General features: G+C 43.3%; 1 long non-coding RNA gene and 1 pseudogene across 1 annotated transcript; both read right to left on the bottom strand.

Moving 5' to 3' along the window:
- Window positions 1–6: 6 nt before the first annotated feature.
- LOC104853095 lies at window positions 7–975 on the bottom strand. Its single transcript, XR_777682.1, has 3 exons — window positions 872–975; window positions 457–577; window positions 7–117 (listed from the first exon to the last, which is right to left on the bottom strand). It is a non-coding gene; the product is annotated as an uncharacterized LOC104853095 (long non-coding RNA).
- Window positions 976–3,803: 2,828 nt separating this feature from the next.
- The window catches only part of LOC104853107, a 16,143-nt pseudogene continuing 12,075 nt past the window's right edge, over window positions 3,804–7,871 (bottom strand).

Genomic DNA, 7,871 nt, shown 5'->3' with positions numbered 1-7,871 from the left:
CCGCCAGCCCTGCCTCCCCCGGCCCAGTGGAGCGGCTCGGTGCGGTGTCCGCCGGTCAAGCTCGGTACTCCTCCGAGTCTCTCCTGAAACGTTCACGAACTCTTCCACGGCGTCGTCCTACAAATGGAAAATGCATTTTGGACTCGCCTTTGGGGGTCTAGTTGCCATTGCTCCTCATTCATTCCCCCCCTTCCGGCCCCCCGGTGATCTGCAGGCCCGGGAATTGCACAGCCTGTTAACTATCGCCTGTGTTTGTATCAACTCCTGTGTTTGGTAGGTGCGGCTTATGCCAACCCGGATTCTCCATTTGAGTAGGCAGACCTTGGTGCTCCAAATAATGGCAGAGACCCCGGGGAGGTGTCTCTTTAGAACTCTAAATTTGGGGTCCAGTTTCTACAATTTTTCAGTGACACAACTCTCCCCCTCCCCACAAAAGCGAATTGAACTCGCATCTACCTGATGACCTGCAGAGACGTTGAAAATACCTTTTTTCAAGAGTCAACCTTTCTCTTGGTCGGTGTCTGGCATGAAATCTTGGATAATTGCCATAATGTTGAGTTATGTTTAAAGAATTATTCTGAGGAATAAATTTCACATGAAGCAGAAGGATCGTTACCAGCAATATGCAGAAAATATCAAAGACCGCAATAAATTAATGGTACTCTCCAGTTATTCCTATACCTTTACATCTCTAGCATTCCATTTAAAACTCTTACTCATTAATTATTTATTATATCTGTGTTCCACTTTTAATTATTCAAAAGAAGGGCAACAAATCCCATAAAACCCATAAAATGCCATTTATAAATTATATATCAGAATATTTCTACTAATTAAATTCCTTTTTTTATTAAACTATTTGAACACTTACCGGTCAATTCTTGGACCTTATTTTCTCTAAAAGCAGCGTTTGGCACAGTTGGTCATTCTCTGCTTCTTGGAGCAATAGAGAAAGCTTTGCTAAATGCCACTCTGATCATGTCACTCTACTGCTCAGAACCCTCCTTGGATAAATAGAATGAGGTATATCCGTACAAGGGGACATTATTAAGTCATAAAAAGGAAAAAAGGCCTACCGGATGGAGCTTGAGAATACTCTGCAAAGCCTACGGTAGACACAAAAGAATACATTTTTGTTTGCTTCAGTTACATGAAATGTCCAGAGCAGACAAATGGATAGAAATAAAGTAGTTCGTGGTTGCCTGGTGTTGGGGCTTTGAGGGCCCTGGGAGCAAAAGCTAAACCTTGTGGGGTGATGAAATTATTCCAAAATTAGTTTTCTGTGCTGGTTGTACAACTCTCTGGATGTACTAAAAGCTGTTGAATTGTATACTTTAAATGAGTGAATTTTATAGTATGTGAATTTTACCTCAAAAAGCTGTTAAAAATTGTTAAACATGACGACCAAATGCAGCGTATGATGCTTCATTGGATCATGAAGAGGGGAGTTATAAAGTGGCATTATAAAGCTGTTAACTTTTCTAAAGCTGTAGTTGGCCTTTCTTAGTGCAGTCCTAATAGCCTCAAATGGTAATTATTAATATTACATACATTATGAAATTTCATTTTGCCCCTTGTGCAAATTATTTAAGTGGTAATAAAATTTTGCAAACTTTTTAAAAGGAGCTTACTGAGACAGTTATAAAAACTTGAATATGGCTGCCAGGGATTTAGCTCAGAGGCTCCTCTGAAAGTGCAGGGACCCAAGTTCCATCCCCCCAGTACCAAAAAACAAACAAAAAACTTGAATGTGGACTATTTGGGTTTTTGTACTAGGGATCAAACTCAGGACCTTACATTTTCAAGGCACTGAGCTACATCTCCAGCCCATATTATAGTTTTTAAAAATCCCTCCGGGGCTCCCTCATTTCACTCAGAATAAAAGCTCTCACAATGTGAACAGAACCCTCCTATTCCTCTCCACCCTCCTTTGCACTCCAACCTAGCCTCCTACTTTCTCTCTTGCTCCCCTCTGCTAGACATCCTGGCCTCCTCCCTCTTCTGGAATAATCTCAGCTCTTGCGTGCTAGCTGATTCCTCTCTAGAAAGCCCTTCTCACAGATGTTCAATGGCTCATCCCTTCCCTCCCCTCTTCCCTCTAGCAGTGTTTCCTGGCTACCATGGACAAGTAGCTCCCTCTCCACTTGTCACACACACACACACACACACACACACACACACACACGTGCTATGTCCTCTTTTTCCTGATTGGCAGTGACTGTTTCACATAATCTGTGTTAGGCTTTCTATTACTGTAACAAATATCTGAGATAATCAGCTTATAAAGAAAAAAGGGTTATTTTGGCTTACAGTTTCAGGAGTTCTGGTCCATGGTTGTTCGGCCCTGTTGCTTTTGGGCCTGTTGACAGCACATCAGGGCTGAAAGTAAGTCATAGAGCAAGCTGCTCACTTCATGGTAGCTGGGAAGTGAGGAAGTAGGAGAGGAAAAAAAGAAGGGGGAAAGGGGGAGAGAGAAGGAAGGGGAGGGGAGGGGGAGGGAAAAACTGGAGGGAATTTGCAAAAGTGGGAATAGTTATATTGGGCTGGTAGGACCATGGGTGGGTCCCCTTCCCTGCACAATTTTATGAATTGTTGAACCCCCTAGGCCCCACTTCTTAAGAGTTTCCATTATCCTCCAATAGGGCCAAGCTGAGGACCGAGGCATTAACACCTAGGCCTGTGAGGAAAATTCCAAATCCAAGCTATAACATGGTGTAACTACTTAGCTATAAGAGCTAATTCTTGGCCTATTGTGCTCATTACTGTCATCTCAGGGGCTGATACAGTACCTGGCATCTAACAGGAGCCCATAAGCCCCAGTGGAGTGCTCGCTTTGGCAGCACATGTACTAAAAGGGCCTATGAAATAAGTGAATGAATCAAGCATTGTCCTAATCTTAGGGGGCACTCTAGCAAACAGAGCACATAGAAACCCTTGCCCTCATCAAGGGAGACAGATAATCAATACACAGACATCTTAGGTGGTGATGCCAGTGAGGGAGAAAGCAAGATGAAGACTTGGGAATGAGGGTGGTAACTGTTGCTATAGGGGCAGGGAAGACCTCACCAACGAGCTGTACTAAAGGAAGAGGAGGAAGTTGGGTGATGTGACGGATGGGTTTCCAACCCTGTAAGCAGAGGAAGAGTCTACTTCAGGGGCTCGTGGAAGCCCCAGGGGTGAATGCAGTGATACAGAAGAAGCTCGGGACTGATGGGAAGCCGCCGTGGGGTCCAGGTGCATGGAGGCTGGTGGCTGCAGAGATGGGACCCTGGGCGTCCTCCCTTCTCACTTCTTCATCCCTTCCTCAGAGAAATGTCCCGGCATCCTGCTTCTGAGAATCACTGGGGGTTGAGAACCAGGAGAGTCTAAGAATGAATGCAGTGTGAATCATGGCAGCACTGCCAGGCAGGCCCATGAGGGCCTGCTGGAGCTTGGCCCAGTCAGCAGGGCTGTGGATTGCTCTCCCGCCTCCATTTCCCTGAAGGAGCAAAGCTGGGTTTAATGAAGGACGGGTTTTGCAGGCAAGTTACAGAGAGAAGCAGTGTCTGGGAACAGGAGGTATAGACAAGGGAGTGACCACGGGGCTGTGCGTGGTAAGGACAGAGTGAGGATGAAAGGAGTGTGGACATTAGAAAGATGGCAGGATCGATGGATTGAAGGTCCCAGGGAGATCCACTGGATTGCTAGAGTTGGGAGCCTTTTGTAAAGGGGATCATGGGGTGCTTAAAACTTACAATGGCTAGAGTTTACAAAGCAATTGCCTGGTACAGTGCTAAGCACCTGAGAGACATCCTCTCCTGGTATCAGGACTTTCCTATGCTGTCTTCCTCAACTTTGCCTAATGTGATGTCGATCTGATTGGCTGGAGAGACGAGAAAAGCATACTTGTGGATGTATCCAGTGCTAACTTTGGGACCATGCAGCGTCTCACCCCCAGCCCCTACCTCGTGAGCACCCTTCCCATGCTCTGCTTCCCAGCCGTCGTGAAGTGAGCAGCTTTGCTCATGCTCTTCCACCATGGTTTCTGCTTTTCCACCAGCAAACCATGGACCAAATCTCCTGAAACCATGAGCCAAAGTAAACCTCTTCTCCTTTGAGGTGAAGTATCGGTGTTTGGTCCCAGGGGCAAAAAGCTACCCAACAGAGATGAGATCACGCTGATTGTCTTTGGGTTTGTGGGGAATAATAATGACCACAGTGTTGGGTGTGGGGGCACACCTTGTAATCCCAGCCCTTGGGAGGCTGAGGCAGGAAGATTGCAGTGAGCTCAAGGCCAGCCTGCACTACAAAGTGAGATCCTACCTCAAAAAAAAAAAAAGGCCATTATGAAGCTAATGTTACATTTGCTGTTTATCACACATTGTTTTGAGTTCCTTGCATATTATTAACTCCTTTCATCTTCAAAACAACTCAACACAACAGATACTACATGTTCTCTGTCCTGCAGATGAGGAAACTGCAGCACTGACATGTTAAGTGACTTGCCCCAAGATCACACAGCAAGTGTGTTGATGCCTCTAACATACTTATCGTGGCATCTGGTGTGTTGCACATGTTCACTTCAGGTGGTCACTGTTCTCACTGGATGTTCGCAGTCCTGTGCTGAGAGTAAAATTTCTATCTTCAGTGGATTACTCAGCTTTTGAAAGTCCCTACATGATGTCCAGAAAAAAAAATCCCATAGTTTTGCTACATTTGACACCAAAGGCTATATATGCATACATATATACACATATACATGAAATAAGAAACGGTGAAACAGCTCAAAGATGTTAGGCCCAAGATCTCTATGATTCATTTGCTTTGACCTCATGGTTGATTATACAACGGTTACTGCAGTTCCAGTCCCCATGGAAAAAGCAAAGGTAAGGATAGGAGAAGCGAGCTGAGCCTAACATCCATGCAAAGAAGACATTCCTTACCACCGCCATCTGTTGTAGGCTTTCTTTGCCACTAGAGCTGCGTACACCTCTGGTGAAAACTCTCTCACGGCCTCTTCTATTCACAAAGATGGCTAGAAAATGTTTTTTGTTTTTTAGCATGAGAAAAATCGTGACTTCGATGAAATGAGGGAGCGAGGCAGAAAGTGAAGGATGAATGCCAAAGTGTGCTCCAAATGGTTTACACTGGCCTTCGAGAGGGAATGACTCCGTTCCCAGGGATTTGTTGTTCTTGTCCTGACTGTTGAGTGTATTGGTTGCCTGAAATTGGCCATGTCCTGCAAAGAGGCAATAAGTAGAATGACTTCAGAAGCCAAGCAAGGGCTGGGAACATGAACCCACCTGAGACATTTTGTCTGTGCAGTGCATATTTTAGGGTGTTTAGAAATGAGCACTGGAAACCAAATCATGCATCAGAGCTGCAACATGTACCTTAGATGTTTCTTTAAAAAATCTTATTCCTCTATCTGACTTGCTTTAATGAAGCAGTGAAGGTAAATAATCTTTTTTTGAAAATAAAAGCAATGATAAATAGTGATCGCTCTAAAAGGCTTGGGTATTCAACTGAATCATACATACTCAAGAACTGTTTGTAGAAGGTTTTTAGAGGTTGTAGAAGGTCAGTACTTGTAAATAACAGCTGCTCTTACTTCTAAACGTGACACCAAATAGAACAAAAAACCAGAAGTCAGAGAGAGGAGAGTCTACATGTGACTTTTACTATCTACAAAGTGTATTGGAAGGGTTAGCCTTAGATCTGTGGCTATATGGACTTGTTAATATTGTACATCCAAGTGCGATACAAATTAGCAACCTTCAGAAACTCTCTGGCAATGGCACAGAGGAAGAGCTACAGGCTATAATTTATTTGTATAACTGGATCAAAAAGTATCTCTACTCGCAAGACAGTGTCCTTCTGGTTTCTGGAAGGATTCTTCCACTCTCATTAGCATATACCCCAAATTAGCTCATCTTTGAAAAGAAAGTCTAATGTTGCACTTTTCCATTTGGGACAGGTGATCAGATTTTGTTTTGATTTGTTTTGTTTTTCCCAGTTAACCCAGGGATGCTCCACTTTGCCTAAATAAAATTCCCATAAAGTTTACATTTTGCTTCTAGGAGATCGAACTCAAGGTTTGTCCACTTCAAATCCAGTTACAGTTGTATATACCCTGACAGCCATTATTGTTAAATTAGAATGTGTTGTGTAAAACCACAGGCGAGAGAACAGATGGGATGATTGCTAAACAAGTCCAGGTAAAAGTGAAAGAGAAATGTTAGTTTAGTCAACAAATATTTATTGAGTGTCTGTTGTGTCCCAGGCACACTCTCTAGGCACTAGGATGACTACTGAATTTCACTTTAGACTGGTGATTATATTTCCACTGAGGAGGTAGGTGCTGGGACACCAGTTAAAAAGTGATCATTTAAGCTGTGAGGACAATAAAATAGGCTAAGGTGATAGTGATGCTAAGGGCTGGATGGAGTTCTGTTTAGACAGGGTAGTCAGGGAGGCTTCTCTGAGGAGGCCTTTGAGCTGAGACTGTGGACAATGAGATGATGCTGAACAAGCTACGTATGCCATTTGTATACCTCGTGGGGACTTGGGACTTTATTCTCCATGTGAGGGGAAGCCACTGAATAGTGTGAAGTGGTGAGGCAGATTGAGGTTACCTTTTCCTGACTTCTTAGGAGAAAAGTGCGAACTACAGGGGTATGGAGAGGGAAAGCTGGTGGCCAGGGAGGCAACGGTCACAGTGGCCACAAGACAAGATGGCGGCTAGGACTGGGGGCTTTTTGAGCATCAAGGCCTAGAAGCAGACAGAATGCAGTGGTAAAGATTAATGCCTCTTTAGCTATGAACCTCAAGAAGACAAAGATTGGTGATATGCTGCTGTGAGTTCCTGTGAATTTCAGGAAATGTGTTTTTTACCAGATGCTCTTTTCACATTTACATTTCTCATTCATGCTCTCAACGACTCAAGAGCCTCGTCTTCAAAGAGAAGAGTTGCAGAGTTTATCAGGAACACCTTTTCTTTTCATTTGGTTTTAACTGCAGTTGGCTTTTTCTCCCAAACAATAAATATCCATCCTAAAAGCACATATGCAGAAACATTCATAAACGTGTAAGGTAGAGCCATAGAAATACTGCCCTTCCTGTTCGTAAATATTTTTCTACTCATATCCATCTGCTCCGTGCCTCCTCCCATCCACATTTCCCCAAAGAGTAGTTTATACCTCCAGCTATCTTCATTTTCACAAATGCCACTCTCCCCCATCACGCTGTACTATCCAACATCTTTTTGTATCATGCCATTGAAACCGCAGCCAGGCAGGTGGTGCACACCTGTAATCCTAGCACTCTGGGAGGCTGAGGCAGGAGGATCACAAATTCAAGCCTATCCTAAGTGATTTATTGACTCAATGAGACCCTGTCTCAATATTTAAAAAAATAAAAATCGTCAGTAGTGGGGAAAAAATTTTTACCATACTGGTGCCACTGCCACTTGCTGGGTGGGTTGTATATATACAGTTTGTCCCTCATTATATTGCCAAACATAGTGATGAGTACTTTTCTTTTTTTAGTCTTTTGGATGGCTCAGATTCACTAGAAGTGAGCAGTCATTCTTCCGTTCTCAAAAACTTTCTAAAAGACTGGAAATAATTCTTAATTCCTACGGGACTACTTGAGTTAACAATGGAGTGTTTGGGAGTTGTAATAAGGAATTAGGACTATTTCCTATATGCTACAAGGAATGTTCTCCAGAATACAGTAAGTAAAGAAAGTAAGGTGGGGGAAATATATATGCTATAACATCATTTGTTTTTAAAAGGTGTAGAGGTGATAATGTATACAGCTTTCACCTAACAAAAGGATAATGAAAACATAATTTATTTTTGCGGTTTTTTTTTTTTTGGTTTTTTTTTTTT

Source organism: Fukomys damarensis, unplaced genomic scaffold (genome assembly GCF_012274545.1).
Source record: "Fukomys damarensis isolate Sample0158 unplaced genomic scaffold, DMR_v1.0_HiC HiC_scaffold_38, whole genome shotgun sequence".
NCBI lineage: Eukaryota > Metazoa > Chordata > Mammalia > Rodentia > Bathyergidae > Fukomys > Fukomys damarensis.
Note: the sequence above shows the minus strand (reverse complement) of the source record. Positions and strands in the feature narration are given on the sequence as shown.